Genomic DNA, 18,144 nt, shown 5'->3' on the forward strand with positions numbered 1-18,144 from the left:
TCTTCTCCTTCTTGGTTACTTGATTTTTTGCCTTACCAGCTTTATCAAGCGAAGAGGAAGGAGGAGAGGGAGAATTGGATGAAGTAGAAGGTTGGGGAGTAACTTTAGTATCATCCAGTTGTTGACTTGATTGTTCAGGAATCACGGTGTTCTGAACGACGGAGGTCGAGAAGAGCCATATTGGCAAGCCAATAGTCAATCCTGGAAGTGACAACGTGGCCATATGAGGTGCACCAACATCTCCCCAAGAGGAGAAAGGACTAGGATTTCCTCCAAGGGGAATTCCTTGGTTGGTGGATTCCATTTTTCTCAACCTAAGACCAACGCAGGAATGGTGATATTATTCCAATTAAAATAAATTTCAGACGCTTTGACACAACTTATTTTTTCAATTTTTAAGAGTCGAGAAAAAACAAAAGATGACTCTAGTCACCTTCGATTTTTAATGAGCATGAAGTGAAAAGTGCTCAGATGGACCTTTTCCTTTAAGGAGTTTGAAAAGGAACGAAAGAGACTACTCTGGAAATCTAGACAGAGGGATTACCAAACCAATCGCAAAACTGCAGAATACTTTTTACGGTATGGCAGTCAATCTTCCCGAATGCTGTGTTCAGTGCCTTGCGATCGATAGGGTGGCAAACACAGCTTCCTATGGATAAAGGATATAGCCTATTGTGGTCTCCCAATATATACTCGAGGGTACGTGGGAGCACAAGTCCGTACTGGCACTTGTCGTCTCAAAGAGGAGGAATCACCCAACCAACAGTGAAAGTGACAGTTACCAGGCTTTATAACGTCGGAATACGTCTCTAGCCTAGACTTCTAGATGTTGTGCATTAGGGTCCAAAGCGTTTTTAGGTTCATTAAATTTATTTTACAATTGATATTTCTTAAGAAGTTTTCCTTTTAGGTTCACCGCATGATGTAGATATACAATTCCTAAAATGCAATCTAAGATGATAAACAATCATTTAATATTCTTTTTGCAATGAAAATCCTAGCTACTAAAGAAAGAGAGATGGTATTCTTTCAACATAGAGCAAAGAGCACACACTAGATGCACTGTCCTAAATCAAACCAACAAGCAGTCTAAATGCAAATGCACATGCATGTATTTGTTTTCATCCTTCTTAATGTGTGAATGACAAGAAGAATGCTAAGTACAAATCTGAATTATCTTTTGAGAGCGACAGTACTAACAAATTTCTCTTCAAAAACGAAAGGACGACAATGACAACACTTTGCTATTTTGAATTGAAAACTGCTTTCGACACTTGAAAAACCACTAATTCAAATCAAATACAAGAGTAACTGTATAATCAACCATCAAGAACAATAGGATTCTTTTATTTGATTGAAAACGACACTCGCGACACTTTCAAATCAAAAGACGACAATTTGATTATGCTACTTCTTTGTAAAAGAGAACTGAAAATGGTGCACAATACATGAAAACATTCACAGTTCTTTGCACAATGGAGGTGGAATGATGGAGTGGAAGAGGGTTTCCACAGAGGTATACTGATCAGAAACAGCAAAACTCCTGAATAGAGCTGAAGAGAGTGAACACAGAAACCAAAAATTGAGAATAGAAGAGGTCTTGTCTGACCAGCGCACCCGTAACATAGGGAAAGTGCGATGCAGCGCACCTACTGCACAAGGGAGTGCGATGCATCCAGATTCCCAAGAGGAGAAGGTGCGATCGTCCAGGGACGAGACTTCAACTGGGTTATGGGTCACAATTTGCATCTCAGTTTAGGGATTTAGGCCAAGCAAGTGATGTTCAGTAAATATAAATCACAAGGGCTGATCTAATGAGGTTACTAACCACTAGGGCAATTATAAAGTTTGCAAATCGATTGTTCAGTTTATAAACAAAACCTAGAGATAGACTGAAGCAGCATTGATCTACTTTGCACTTGCATAGCAAATGCAGTTCGAAGGCTAGCTGGCTTAACTTCAGGCTTCGTCTGTAAGTTTATAAAACAAACGAATATAGACAAGCAAACAATCTATTCGCTCCCCAGCGGAGTCACCATTTTGTTATCAGAAAATCTAGTGTTCACTCAGATCTTCTAGTCCCACTAAGACTGGTAGCTATCTTAGAAACAAACAAACAAAAACCACTTTCGTTTTCCTTTATGAGGAGTAGATAAGAGAGGAATGAGGGACACCAACCTCAGTCTTATGCTTGGTTCCTTGCTCAGTTCCTCTCCCTTCTGACAGATCCTTGCCACTTCTCCTTCATCTACCCAGCTTCAAAGAGCACCTATGGAATCAAAGCAACATAATACTATCGAAGAATAGAGATCTACAATCATAAACAATATAGGACCAGATATATATTGACCACACAAATGCATATATCATCAAACATACAAGAATGTGGAGGAAAACTCGAATAGCTTTATTAATATCAAGAATAACAAATAGGATTACAACCAATTGTTCTGACCCAGCGTCATCCTCCAGCATGAAAGCCCTTCTTTCACCTCATGAAAATCTTAGATCACCCAACTCTATGTTATTCCAACAAGAAACCAGCAACACTTCCTTACAAGATACAAAATTCCAGCCTCTGGATCTCTGGGATGAGGGATCCATATATAGATGATTGCAGGGGGGTGAGTTAGCTTCTGGGATTTTGATTAGTGTCCTCTCTATGATAGTTCTTGATTCCACTTGGAGATTGATGATCTCTTACTCATCCCTGGGCGAATTTAGAGAGGCAAGTGTCATAGGAGAAGTTTCTGGAAGATTCTATGATCATCCACCTCGCAAACTGTCTCTGCCATTTGTCCACTCTCAGTCATCGCACCCTACAGAAGGGATTTTCAGTATGCATCGCACCCTTTTCACTGGGCAGGTGGGATGCATCACACCCTTAGCACTGAGCAACTTGTATGGTCCAATTTTGACCAGTTCTGAGCAGTTTCCTGTGGAGAACTTTCTGGGAGATGATGTACTCAGTTGACCTTGTTCCTTTAGGGTATGAAACAACCCTTTTAGGGACTTAGGAGCCCTTGCTTTATGTACATGTTTGATTGGGGTTGCAGTGCCCAAAAATGTCTATAACACATGATCCATGTCACCTCAGTTAAATACCTCCAAGTATTATGTTGAAATAGAAATTCGAATTTTAATCTAGTTTGACCAAGGCAAAGTCAAAACTAGATTTTATTGCTGCATTTTCAAGAGTGCCAACCATATCTATGTGGACTAAGGGACTAGAAGTGTACCTAGAACATGAGGAGGTACCAAAGCTTAACATGCTTGGCTCCTTGTACTAGTTTTCTTTGGCCCAAATTGTAGCATGCCACTATTGTTGGTTTTTTATCACAAGTTGAAGGTAGTAGTAAGGTCCTTCTAGAGTAGGATATCATTGTTTTCATGGTCATGATCATTTGTTGAAGGTGTTAGTAAGATCCTTGTTTGAAGTGGGGGATTGGGGGGGTGTGGGGAAGGGTTTGGGGGTTTTTTTGGGGGGGGGGCGCGAACTATTATCATGGTTATGATTAGTAGTTTAAGGTGGTAGTAAGATACCTACATGCCATAACCCTATGGGATTTGGAGATATTGCAAGTCTATGAAGATCTCCACCACACCTAGGATGAATTGTTGTAAGATTATTTTTATTTACTCTTGAGTATTTGGGTTTGATTCTTGAGAGTTATATGAGATCATGATTTCGTTAGCTCATTGAGATTGATCCCTACTTAGGAGGCAATTACTTCATATGGTGTTTGCTTTGTTTGGGTGGAAAATTAATCCTTGATGTGTCCTGCCACACCAGTCCCCTGCCTAACAACTACCATGCTTGTTGAAGATTGGTTTGTGCGATCTTGTTAAAGACTAGTTCATGAGATCTTGTTGGCGACTTCTATATTGGAGTTGGAGCATAGTGGGCTCAACCAAAGATTTCTATGAGCTAAGGTTAGAGCTATTTTGTATTATATTATTTAATTTTGCATTGATGGAATTTTTACGACTACAAAAACCTCCAAATTTTTCTTACTTTCAAATTTTGGAGCCTCCCATAAATCATGTGAATTGTCATTTTCAGTTTTTAATATTTTTCATGCTTCTTCTCCAAGTTTTTATAAGTGTTCAAGCTCCTTTTCAAAGAAGCCCAAAGTGTCATCTTGTCTTACAGAAAACTATAGCACACCTTTACGAGGCATCTCTAGTGCACTCTTTTCCATTAGTTGATGCTATTTGTTATTAGGATATGTGTTGGACACATTCTCATGGCATAGAGCACATTTTGTTCACAGTCGACACTTGTGTCATAAAGATATATTTTAATTGTCGCACTTGAGGATACATGTTGTTTTACTGTTGTTTCACTCTATGCATGTGGTTTTTGGGTACTATACATATTCTTGTCATGTGGTTGATCATATTTGTGTGTGTGATCATGATCAAGGCTTGTTACATGCTTTTACTCTTACCCTCTTGTTTCACTGATCCCACACTTAGTCGATTTTGGAGTTTTCTTTATCCTTAGAACCCTCACAATCAATGATCAACTGTCAGTCACATAAAGGAACTCTAAACCACGATAGATGGATGAAGACCAATATGACATGGAAGACTCTAATACTATGACTTGACCCTTTGGAGGGTGATTACGAAGTACAAGAAAGGCCTACCATGAAGGAAAAGAAGACAAAACATCAAAGAGAAGAACTTTTAATTGATAAATTATAATGAAGTCTCATGTCACAGTAGCCAAATTGTAAGTCTTCAAAGCATTAGCACAAGAGTGTTATCTTGTCTCATGTAATTTTGCCACATTAGCAATGGAAAGTAATTATGTAATTATCGAAATAATAAAATGTAAAATGTGTGGAATCCCAAGAAACATACGTGGAATGTGAAAAGTCATTAGGAAGTTTTAGAGTCTTGTAGGAGCTCAAAGGTCACATAAAAGTTCAAAATTCATATGGGGACCCCAAGAGTTTGAGCGAGGTGAAGAGTCACATGGGAGGTGAAGAGTCACCTCATTTGTTATAAATAAACCCTCAGAGCTCAAGAAAATGACTTTTCACCTTGGCTTCTCAAGCTATGAATAGGAGAGAAGATCATCCTTTTGAGGAGAAATTGGTGGCTTAACGTTCCACTATTGGAGCTAGTGATGTATCATTGTAATCGTGTATCTTGGAACTTTCACTTAATGATTTGAAGCTCTCAGAATCAATGCACTTTCATGCATATATCATGAATGTTGTAAGATTATTCTTTCATTGTGTTGTCACTCACTGCATTGTGGGTTTCAGTTGGTCAAGGTTGCCCACGAGTAGTGAAATTTGAAGTCACCTTACCAGGCCGCAGAAGATCTCAGAGCTAAATCAAACCCTCCCCATTGTATAGTGCTTGGAAAGAGCTTTCCAATGGTATATGGAAGTCCAAGAATGGACTTCTAGATCAGGAGATAGATCAATTTTAAACTTCCCCTTAAGAAGCTAGAAAACAAAGAGAAAATCCCAAAGGACCAAGGCAGATCACAAATCGGGCTCGGGCACAGTAAATCCTGCATTATTGGCCATTGGTGAATCAGAAAAGTAGAGAGGTTGCCACTCAAGAAAACTTGTGGTGTTGTGATTCACCGATATAATGTAAAGTCTTCGGGGAAGGCCGATTTAATTTAACAAAGGGATTCCATGAAAAAACAAAGGTTGGGTCACCCTTTTCTCTCTCCTCCATGTGGCGTAATACGGTAAATCTCGCACTCCCACATATCAGGCACCCCACAGTCCCGTAACTTCACAGTATATCTCGCGTATCAATGATCGACGGGTCCAGGCGGAGCTATTTATCGCATATCAACCTTGTCAAAGCCTCGCATCCCACAGTCCCGCATGGCACTCATAATACCTGTTGGGCCACCCTTAAGGAATTGTTGGGGAGGGGATCGCCGATATAATGTGAAATCACCGGGGAGGGCTGAAAACGTTCAACAAAGGAATTCCATGAAAAACCAAGGCCGGGCGGACCCCTTCTCTCTCCTTCATGTGGCATTACGGAAGGTGACATGACCATACGAGGGACACATGTCACTCGGTTTCGGTATTTTCAGGGGTTCTATGGGGGAATTTCTGGGTGACACGTGTCTCCACTCATAGGGTGACACATGATAGTGATGATGTCACCCTCGTGGATCGGCGATTGCATGAAGTAAAGTTTATTCCTCCGCCAATTTTCCTTCCCTGCCTGCGATTACGATGTGCGGGGGATCCTCCTGGATGCGATATGTTTTATTTGTTCTATCTCACAAGGATTTCATGTCCGGACAAGTCGGCCCATGCTATGGAAAAAGGATTAAGGGCATTTCCCCTCCTGTAATGTGATGGCGATACCTCTGGTGGGCCCGACCCCGCAGATCGACGATCGCAGGGTTCAAAGGGAAATCTCAGTGGCAACCCTCGGAAAGCGTCAGGATGTGGGATTCCAAGAGACAAAGGAAAAAGGCCCTCGCAAATGTTTTAAAGGGATTTAGGACCCTCAGGCTAAGCCCCTGGCCATATGAGGAAAACAACAGTATAAGGGACTAAACTCAAGGGGGCTAAGGAACTTTGAAACTTTCCATTTTGCAGCATCTGCAAGAGTAAAGGCCCCAATTACAGCAAGGCTCCGAGAGCATGGTACAGGGTAGTAAAGGCATGATGGGTCGGCAGTTGTGGCTTTAAGGGAAGTAGGTGTTGCATTCAAAGTCGGGATGGGCTGATTCAGAAAGGCTCACTGTGACATGGAAACGATGGGGTCGGTGCCGAAAGTAGCCATGGCTTTCAATAAGGGAGATGGAGCATTCAAAACCAGGCATGGGTAGACTCAGAAAGGCTCACTGTGACATAGGTCTGGTGGTTGGCGCCAAATTTAATAAAGACAGAAATGATAGAGGTCAACTAAGCATCATAGGAAGCCATACCATGAGAAGACTAGCTCCTGAAGCAGAGACGATCACAGGATGGGCAAGGAGAGATTTCATTTATTTGCATCTGATTGTTTACTTATTTATTGTACTGTAACGTGCCTCCTTTCAATGAGGCTTTTAATTCTGTAATGTTTTGGGCCACAGAGCCATCTATGACTAAGACAGCTAGTCGACCCGACAACTGAGACTAGGCCAGATATATTTTGTTGTAATGAATGTTCTTGCTCCCCTCTCTAGATAAATAGGGGAAAGCAAGACTTAACAAAGGTTCAGAAATTCTAAAGAAAACACTACATGTTATTTTCAGACTGTATGGCTTTACAATACATATTTTCTAGAATATGAAGGAAATGGTGGTGATTCCCCCTCCAAGTATTATAGTATGTTCTCCCTCTGTTAAAACCCATCATGTTCATGTTTCTTCTTTAAATTCATGCAATTACTGCTATGAGAAATATTTCAAGACTTCCTCACAGATTTGCTGGTATCAATATGTTATGCATGTGCCTGTAAGTTCCTCATAGATTCATTTGTATTGACATTATTAATTCTAGTGCCTACATGGATTATTGAAATTATATCTTTAATAGTTTCTCTTCATGAATCGTAGCATACAACCTCTCTTCTTCCCATTATATCTAATTTTGACTCAGATAAGTATAGGAATTCTTAAAGTTGCAAGCTCTATGTGTTATGCATAGAATTCTTGATGATGTAAGCTCCATATGATGAGTTACTCTTCCTCATCCTCTATCATTGCTCTGCAAAAATCTATTAAACTGTAAGTCCGTGGACTACTCTGTTGGAAATAATACTGAGAGGGGGGGTGAATCAGTATTAGCAAGTCAATAATATTTCTTTTCACAATCAAATTGTATACACTGCTTCAGTTAATGAAACTTGCGTATATACACAATTGTTGTTAAGAAAACTAGCGTATATCCTGCAGACTTATAATTTAGTTAATTCATCAGATGTTGATCTTTAATCTGTGTATTAGAACCATATAATAGTAACCAGGAATAGCAAAAATAGAGCAGACAATCACACATAAGAACACAAGATATAAGGTGGAAACCCAATGTGGGTGAAAACCACCTACTGCAATTCGTCTCTATCTTCTTTTAATAAGAAACTTCTTTTACAATATTTCTGTATTGGTGTAGTCTTATACTAGTATGCAGGCTTCTACTTGCAGAAGGCTACAACCTTCTCTCGTTATCCAACTTCTCCTGGAAGGGAGCTACAACCCCCTTAGCTCTTGTACTAGCTGATGTACTAGTACGTAGGTGCTAACATACAGAAGGCTACAACCTTCTCTTTTCTTCCAGGGACCACGCTTCATAAATTTTCTGACTAGATCCATCAATAACATTAATCAAACATCAAATATATCTACATCAATCAATCTCCTTTGCACCAACCAAAAATGAATCAAACAATCACTTTTCTGAATGCTGTAACCAAATCACCATAACAGTAACCAGAACCCAATGCAGAACCCAGAACACTACAACAACAAACAGAAGTAGCTAAAACATATTTTATGAGACGTACGCTACTTCAATGTGTCGAACCTATGTTCATATGCTGTTATCTGAAGGCAGACCTGCATATACGCTGTTTTGAAATGCTGAACCAGCGTGTATATGCGCCTTTGCTATACTGAACCTACGTACAGATCTGTAAAAGATGATTTAACCTTTACAACTATTCAGACATCAGTTATACCCAGATCATCAGATTACAGATTACGACATGCGCCAATTATAAAAGATCAAAACCACACAAAGATAATTCTCTTCAAGCCTAAAGATCTTTACCCATCAATAGAACTTATCCTTCTTCAAGTGCTCAGGTTCCTCCTTGTTTCAAATCCAGCTATTCACCATAACCCAATGACCAACATTCTAGATCTTGCTCTTCATTAGATATTCAATACTTGAGTACCTTTGCCTAATGATTTCCTTCTCCTTTTATAGTCTTAGGCCTTACTCAATACCATGGTCCAAAACCACTTAGAAGCAATACCTAGGACCAAATACCTGGGGTCAACACTTCGGTCAAGATATCTTGGATCAATACCACGGGTCAAAATACCAGGGACCAAATACCACGGACCAAAACCAAGTTTTCCAACATGTACGCGCTTTTCCTTGTGTGAAAGTGCATGTATACACATACACACATTTTGGTCTGCGAGCCTGCGTGTATACGCAGCTTGGTCAAGGGGAACCTGCGTATACTTCTTTTTCTTTCATTTTGTGAGCCTGAACTGTGATCTGTCATCTGAGTGAGTTTCCATCAAGGACAACACCTGTGTCATAGTGCCAAACTTGTGTCAAAATGCCAACAATCTCCCCCTTTGGACTTGATGGCAACCCCAAGTCATTCTCCCCCTTTGTCATCAAGGGAAAAGGGTTATGCTCCCCCTGAGTACATGCTGAATTCTCTGATATGCTGAAGTCTACTAATCATGCTCCCCCTGACTGTAAGCAAGGTCTGCAAAAATATTTTCTACAAGAAGAACATGACTCTATACATCATAAATTACCTTTCTATCACCAAAGACTCATACATACACCCATCTCCCAACCAAGTGGGGATATACCAAAAGTTTATACATGATAAAACAAGAACATTACATCATCCATCCCAAGCATAGTGGGGAAACAAAATAGGTCGTTACATGACCTTTATAATAAAAGATATACATGACATAGAGACAAAATATCTAAAACAAGACTATGATAGTCATCAACAACTATCATCAGCAACATCTGTCAATCACCATCCAGACCAACAACCATGATCTCCCTCCGCGCTTGAATAAAAAACAACTCTGAAATTGTACCAAGATATTCTAAGATAATGCCAACAATGCATTTTTAGAAGTCATACCCATATTAGACTCTTTTCATCCTGAGTCTGGCCCACTGATATTCTTCAAACCAACATATACGCGACTGTATCTACAACAACCAACATATGTATGCGGATACACGTCATGAAACTCATGTACAACCATTGTTCTCTAAAACAGATAAGTGTCAATAGTAAGATGATGCATCAACTACTCCCAACTTCTGTCTGAGTTATTCAAATGTCTCTCTGGGCAGTGGTTTGGTGAATATATCAACAACCTGTTCCTTGGAGGGAACATACTCCAATTTGACCTTTTGTTCAAGCACTTGTTCCCGGAGAAAATGATATTTGATAGGTATGTGCTTGGTCTTGGAATGCATGACTGGATTCTTTGAAATAATGATTGCACTTGTATTATCACATAGAATGGAGATGGGTGGAGTACATGTGATCTAAATGTCTCGCAATGTTTGCATTATCCAAAGGAGTTGTGTGCAACAAGATGCAACAAACACATATTCTGCTTCAGCTGTAGATAATGCAACTGAACTTTGTTTCTTGCTGAACCAAGACATTAATCTGGAACCCATAAAGAATGCACCACCACTAGTGCTTTTTTTGTCATCCACGCTTCCTGCCTAATCTGCATCTGTATATGCATGAAGTGTAAGATCTGTATCTCTATGATACCATAAACCAAAGTTTTGTGTTCCTTGAAGATATTTGAAAATCCTTTTGACTGCCTGAAGGTGTGCTTCCTTTGGATTTGCTTGGAATCTTCCAACTATTCCCACTGCATGCATGATGTCTGGTTGGGTACCTATTAGATAGGATAGACAACCAATCATGGATCTGTAGGTTGGTTGATGTACAACTGCTGATTCATCATTTGCGTTGAGGCTACATCCTGTTACCATAGGGGTACATATTGGTTTAGAATCTTCCATGCCATAATTCTTCAAGATCTGCTTGAGGTACTTGGTTTGTGATAGAAAAATACCATCTTTATTTTGTTGAACTTGTAAACCAAGAAAATATGTGAGCTCACCAAGCAGAGACATTTCAAATTCTTTCTGCATTACCAAAGAAAAGTTTTGACTCATGGCTTCTTCATTGCTACCAAAAATGATATCATCAACATATACAACAAGTATTAGCAATTTATCATTGTTAATTTTTATATATAGATTGCTATCAGCTGATCCTTTTGAAAAACCTTGTTGATGAAGGTATTTGTCAAGATGATAATACCAGGCCCTTGGAGCTTGTTTTAGACCATAGAGAGCCTTTCTGAGTTTGCATACAAGTTTTGGATCATTTCCAAGGATGAATCCGCCTGGTTGCTCAATATATACTTCTTCTTCTAGGTCTCCATTAAGAAAGGCAGATTTTACATCCCTTAGATATACTTTGAACTTCTGAAAGCTAGAAAGAGCAAGGAACATTCTTATGGCTTCAAGTATAGTGACAGGTGCAAAAGTTTCTTCAAAGTCTATCCCTTCTTGTTGAGCATACCATTTACAAACAAGTCTGGCCTTGTTTCTAATAACTTCTCCATTTTCATTCAGCTTGTTTTTGAATATCCATTTGGTTCCTATGACATTCTTATCATGAGGTCTAGGAACTAATTCCCAAGTATTATTCTTTTCAATTTGCTCAAGCTCTTCATTCATGGCCTTGACCCAACATTCATATTTGATTGCTTCATGTACATTTTGCGGTTCGATGGAAGAAAGCAATGCTAGATAGCTTGAAGCTTCTGTAATAGTTCTTCTTTTCTGCACACCTGCCTCTTTCTGTCCCAAAATTTGAGTCTCTGGATGATTTTTTTGAACATATCTGGATGGAGTCTTTTCTTCTGTCATTATCTGCTCTTCTGGTGCTTCATTGGTTTCTTCTTCTTCAACATTAGTCTGATTTGATGTGGAAGGATAATCCTCATCATCTTCCCACTCTTCAGTTTTTACTTGCTTTGGATTTTTGCCCGCTTCATCAACCACAACATCAATACTTTCAACAATTTTTCCTAGTCTTTTATTATAACACTTGTATCCTTTACTTCGGGAAGAGTAACCAAGAAGAATGCCTTCATCTTCTCTAGGTTAAAACTTGCCAAGTTTTTCATCAGTCCTTTTGATGTAACATTTGACTCCAAAAACTTTGAAGTATTTTACAGTAGGAGTCTTGCCATACCAAAGTTCATGAGGAGTTTGAGTGCTATTTACCTGAACATTCATTTTGTTTAGAATAGTGACGACAATAAATGCAGCTTCACCCCAGAAGGTTGCAGGAGTTCCAGACTCATCTAGCATAGCACGAGCCATTTGTTGAACAGTTATGTTCATCCTTTCTACCACTCCATTTTTCTGAGGAGTCCTTGTGGTAGAGAATTCCCTTCTTATTCCATGTTCTTCACAGAAGTCGAAGAATTCATCCGAGGTAAATTCCCCTCCTCGATCAGATCTGAGACATTTGATTTTGCGATCTGATTCATTTTCAACCAAAGCTTTGAAGGCTTTGAAATTTTCAAATGCTTCGTCTTTATGCTTTAGAAGTCCTATCCAACACATTCTGGAAAAGTCATCAATGAACAATATAAAGTATTCTTCTCCACGAGGTGACTTTTTCCTTGATGGACCACATAAATCAGTATGGACAAGTTCAAGCGGCTTACTAGCTGATCCTTCTTTCTCAAGGAAATGTGTTTTGTTTTGCTTACCAAATTGACATGATTTGCATATTGTATTTTTTGGAATTCTGATGTCATGAAGATCACGAACACCCTAGAATTTGCATGCTTTCCTTATCTTAGGGAAGCTTAGATGTCCCAATATTCTGTGCCATAGCCAGTGTTCATCATTTTTGCTTAGATAGCATTGTTGCTGTCCTCCCTTGAGTATGTATAAATTATTTGGAGTTCTTATGCCTTTGATCACTGTTTCTCCTGTATCAAGCTCACGAACAACACATCCATTTGATCGAAATACTACTTCATTTCCTTGATCACACATTTGACTAACACTCAATAGATTATGCTTTAAACCATCAACATACATAACATTCCTAGCTTTGACCTTTTCTTTTAAGAGAACAGAGCCTTTACCTTTTATGACTGCAGGGGTGTCATTTCCAAATGAGACCTTCCTTTCCTTTTCTAAAGCATTATATGACTGAAGTTTTTCTTTTTAACCTGTCATGTGTTTCGAGCATCCACTGCCGATGTACCATTGATTTTTTTGTCCTTCTGCATATAAGGCTATACCACATCTTTCGGTTTGCGGTTCTTTCTTTTTCCATGTTTTGGGATCCAATGAAGCTTGCTCCTTCTGAGATGTTTGCCGAAATTTACTCCTGCATTCAGAGTCTTCATGGACGAAGTTGTTACAGATAGAGAATTCTATTTCATTTTCAAGAACAGAAAAGTTATTGTAGGTCCTTTTCATGATCCCAGTCACATTCCTTTGATTTCGTGCTTCTCTAGTCATGATGGTCTTGTAAGCAACACATTGAGTAGCTTTGTGTCCAAAGTTATGACATGAAAAACATTGGCCATTAAATAAATTCCTGCGATTATCGAATCTACTGACCTGATGATTGTAGTTTCCATTGACATTCATTCTTGAAGCAAATTGAGAATGATTTACTTATGGTTGGTTATAGCTTCTGTTCATCCTTGAAGTAGATTGAACCCGATTTACCTGGTGATCTGCTTTAAGCATATGCTGATGATTTTCAACCTGTTCATTTCTCCTTGCTACATCAAGATAGATTTTGGAGGTTGATGGCTTCTATGTTTGAGATGGTTCTTTAGTATATCCAAGACTTGTCTTTATCAGAGGAGAACACTGCACTTTGATAATTTCATCTAAAGTTTCTGATCCTTTAGCAAACTTAAGATTAAGAGCTTTTGTTTTCTCAATTTCTTTTCTTAGACCCACAATTTCACAATCTAACTTTTCATTGTGTCTTTCCCTTTCAGCAAGTTGGAATGTAAGAGTATCTATAATCATACTCTTTTCTTCTAAACAGATTTTAAATTTAGAAATTTCTTCATAGAGACCATATTCATCTAAAGCATCCAAGAAATCATCATCTTCAAAAGCCATTAGAAGTCTATAATCATTATTATTTTCATCTTCATCACTATTTGATAAACCATCACTATCTTCATGCGTATAGTAGCTCATCTTATTTACACTTTGTTTTCTATTCCATTTTGCTGATTCCTTACCTTTATCAAGCTTATCTTTGTGAGGAAATTTGGCAGCATAATGACCTACTTTTCCACAAGCAAAACATTTGAAAGGTAGTTTACCTCTGAATCTTCAAGAACCTCGTTGAAGATTCTTGAAAAAGTTTGATTCTTCCTCTCCTTCTGACGTATGTCCTGACTCATTGAGTTCTCCTTTTCCTGAAGCTTTGAATGCCACTTCTCTCATATATGATGGACCCCTTTTCTCATTTCGAAAGAAGTGATCCCGTGCAGCTGTGACAAAATAATACTCTGAAGATCCTGCTTTTCTTCTATGGCAGAAAATTTTGATTCAAACTTAGAAGACAAGGATCTTAGAACTTTTTCAAATAAAGTAACTTCTTTTATCTCTTCACCCAAGTTTTTCATGCAATTAACAATCTCATCTATACGTAAGAAATAATTAGCTACACTTTCATCATTGTGCATTCTGAGAGTTTCATATTGAATTTTGAGAGATTGTAGTTTTGCACGTTTTACCTGATCGTCTCCTTCATAGCTTAGAATGATCTTGTCCCATATTTCTTTGGTGGTTTTGAGCTGCATAACCTTGACGAATTCTGATTGTGACAGACTCCCCAATAGAGTATTGACAACCTTTTCATTTGTGTCATACTGCTTTTTACCTGCCGTATCTGTAGGAGTTGTTGATGGAAATGTGTATCCTCCTTCCACGATATCCCAAAATTCTGTTCCAAGAGATGAAGATAGGCCGTGGTTCTTACCTTTTGTTAGCACCTAAATTTTCCTTAGGCTGAAGGAAGGCAAAATTCAGGGTAACCACAAACCACGCTCAATTTGGTAGCTAGCCCTACCAGAACAGGAGACGGCTCTCTCCGGGTCACACTCAGGAAAATAAACAATAGGGTCTGAGATGACTAAAAAATGGATACTGATTTTAGTCTAGGTAAATAAATATGATGGAGATGTTTGAAGAATAACTAAGTTTTCTGGGATGTGTGGGGCCAAGGAACAGCATGAGCAGAGAATTTAACTCAAAGACGCAGGTTATTTCGTGAGGCAAGACAGGCGGAAAGTCTAGCAATTAGATTTAAAAAAAAAAATGTGAGGTGGAGAGATTGTTGAGAGTGTGAAAAGGGCATAAATACATGAATCCTTTTCAACAGAAGAAAACATAGAACATGAAAACTATCCCAAGGCATAGCAGTGCACTGAATTCTACCTTTTTTACTTAGAAAGCTTTCACTGGAAATGAATGTGAATGAAAATATGAAACATAACGAAATACATATGAAACATAAAGAAGACACATTTGCTAAACTCACGCCACAGGAATCTCATGAACCAGAGCTGCAATCTTTCATTAATTCTCTGTCAAAATGTACAGTGAGTCACTGAGTTTCTCTCCCACAGTTCCCAGAAATTCCAACCAACCCTTTGCAAATGGTTTGCATACAATAAATAGACTATGCCATGAGGAAATAGAATGACCAAGAGTTGGGGAGTTTTTCAAATCATTACAAAGTGGAAGTGGAAAGCCAACCATTAGTTACAGGTGCAGCGTTACAAAAATGACAAATGGCTTGGGTGACTGCTCGCCTTCCTTTGCCACTTGGATAGAAGCCAACCTTTAGTGGAAATACTTTAAATTTTGCCTTAGGTGCCAAAAAAAGTGTAGTGTAGATGAGCGGGCCCACTTGGAGAAAGTCGCAAATCGAAATGTCGCGAAGCGGAAGTGATTTTGGCCTTTTTCTCTATATGCGCCGCGCCCAAATCTATACGCGCCGCGCCACTTTGGAGGCGATTTTGAGGTACCTTCTGGAGTCCAAATTGTGCCCAAGTGTGCTTGTTGGAAAGCCCTGCCTGTCTACTTTCCAACCCAAGTGGAATTTCTAAATTTGGTGCTCATTTTCCCCTCCAAAACTTCATTCTCCCAAGACTGCTTCTTGTGTGTCAAAATAGGGGCAGAGAGGTCATTGTTTGAGTGCTTTTGACCTCCTGGGGACTCAAAACTTGCCCAAACTTCTTTTCCATGCACCAGCAGTCATGATTTTTCATGCTGAATCCAAAAATGCAAACCATTTGTGATTTGGAGCTCCCAATCCTAAGCGCCTCACCAGTGGCGCGACGCACAGGGAGAAAAAACCTGTGTTGTGCCCAAAAATTTGTCATGTGACCAAAATTGTCCCAAATTTCTTGAAATTTGGGCTAGAGCTTCCTTATCAATTGTTATACTAGGCCAAAGAGGCTTCGGCCAATATCTGAAGTCGATCGAGCTCCCTTTGCCTCTTTTGCTTCTTGATTGCCTTCCTCAATTTTGCCTTCAAATTCTTGATTCGGGCCTTGCACACTTTGTTTCGCGCCATGTAGTGGAAAGCCATGTGTCTCAACAATGCATGGTCCTTGTCAGCCTTGTCCAGCAGCCTCTCTAAGTGCATGTTAACTCTCTCGAGATTGGCCTCCCGATCCTCATTAATCTCTTGCTCCGATGACATGAGCTCAACTCTTCTCCTTTGTGCAGCTTGGCGATGCTCACGAATGTTTTGTAGCTCCATGATCGCTTGCTGATCCTCCAGCTATTTTCTACTCTGCTCCATATATTTCATGTTCCATTTGGCTCCTTCCAAATTAAGGGACAAGGCTTGAGTCTCTGCTTTCTGCTCCTGGATGATCTCTTTAAGCTGTGCATTTGTCGGTTCTGTATCTGTCTCATCATCATGAAGGAGAATGAATTCGGTCTCTCGTTCACCTGATGGCTCACCTGAAGGCCCCTCATCCTGCATTGGCTCCTTGCCTTTGTCCTATTCCTGTGATGCTGATGGAGGAAGTGAGGCCCCTTCCACCCCAGGTGGAGATAACACTCGCTTTGCCACTGCAAACAAACGTCTGGTGCCTTTCTGATATGTGATGAAAACTGGCACACTAGCAGTCTCATGGCGCTCATACCGACGAGAAGGTTCACCCTCATGCTTAACCTCTGATAATACCTATGAAGTGCTGAAGAGGTCACGGGAGATGAAATCATCCCAAGTAATGCCCTGCAATCCCAGCTGATGATCCACCAAAATCTTAATAAGAGAAAAATGATAAACACTGTTAAGTTGCTGCTGAGGGGTCTTGTGCTGCATGAAGGTGTTCATCCTCTCTATGTTCCTGCAAATGAAATATGGGATGTTCATCATCCGTACCCTGGTAAAGTGCATGAGAAACCTGATGTGATAGACATATAGACGAGAGAACCTCCCCTCACAGCTGAAGTACTTCATGATCAACTTCATGAGTGGAGCATATTCATCTTTCAAATATCGGAATGGAAAGACTCTTGTGAGCTGCCTCAAGAAACTGGCCTTAATGTAAGGCTCATAATGCTGCCGATCAACCTTCTGTTTCTTGTGCCATGGTTCTCCAACATTCGGTATGTCGGTTGCTAATGAGACAGTTTCGGGTGTCAGTGTGAAGGTGACCCTGGCCAAGATAGAGTGATCTCCATGTAGGTGAAGCACAAAAAGACGGGCCAACTCATGATGAACTCGAACATTAGCCACCCTTTGACAAAACTCAAAACATGATAGATGCTGGAAACATGACATAGCAAGAGGGCAGGCCTGCAATTCAGTGAGGGTGGTTGGCTCATCCCTAACATGTTTGCCACTTTTGTGATGTCTCCGGGGAGCCTGTTCTTCCGAGGATGAATCACTTTGTGTTTCCATCTCATACTCCGATGAATGCTCAGATGCCATGACTGCTGTATGTGTACTGTGCTTGGACTGCCCTTTGATGATGGTATGAAACTAGGTGTTGTTGTGAGATCTGCCACCAAGGGGAACAATGCAAAAGGGAGTGTTAGGAAGGGGAATAATATGATGGGAATAGGGGTTATGGGGGGAAATTTTGTTCAAGGATATGTAGGAGGGTTTGGGGATTTTATAAGGTAGGGTTTTGGGGTTTTATAGTTGACAAATGTGTGGAGGGATAGGGAATAGGGGTTTAGTAATGTTTTAGGGTAGGGAAAATAGGGGAAAAATGGGATAGGGGGGAAGGGAGCAATGGAAAGGAGTGAAAAAATGAGAGGTGAAAGAGGAGCCTTGGCATCAACACAAAAAGTTTTCAACCCTAGAGCAATGGCTTTGAT

The sequence above is a fragment of the Pinus tabuliformis genome, chromosome 4_1, assembly GCF_031772625.1.
Source record: "Pinus tabuliformis cultivar Carrire ecotype Pingquan chromosome 4_1, CPIR1, whole genome shotgun sequence".
In the NCBI taxonomy this organism is placed as follows: Eukaryota; Viridiplantae; Streptophyta; class Pinopsida; order Pinales; family Pinaceae; genus Pinus; species Pinus tabuliformis.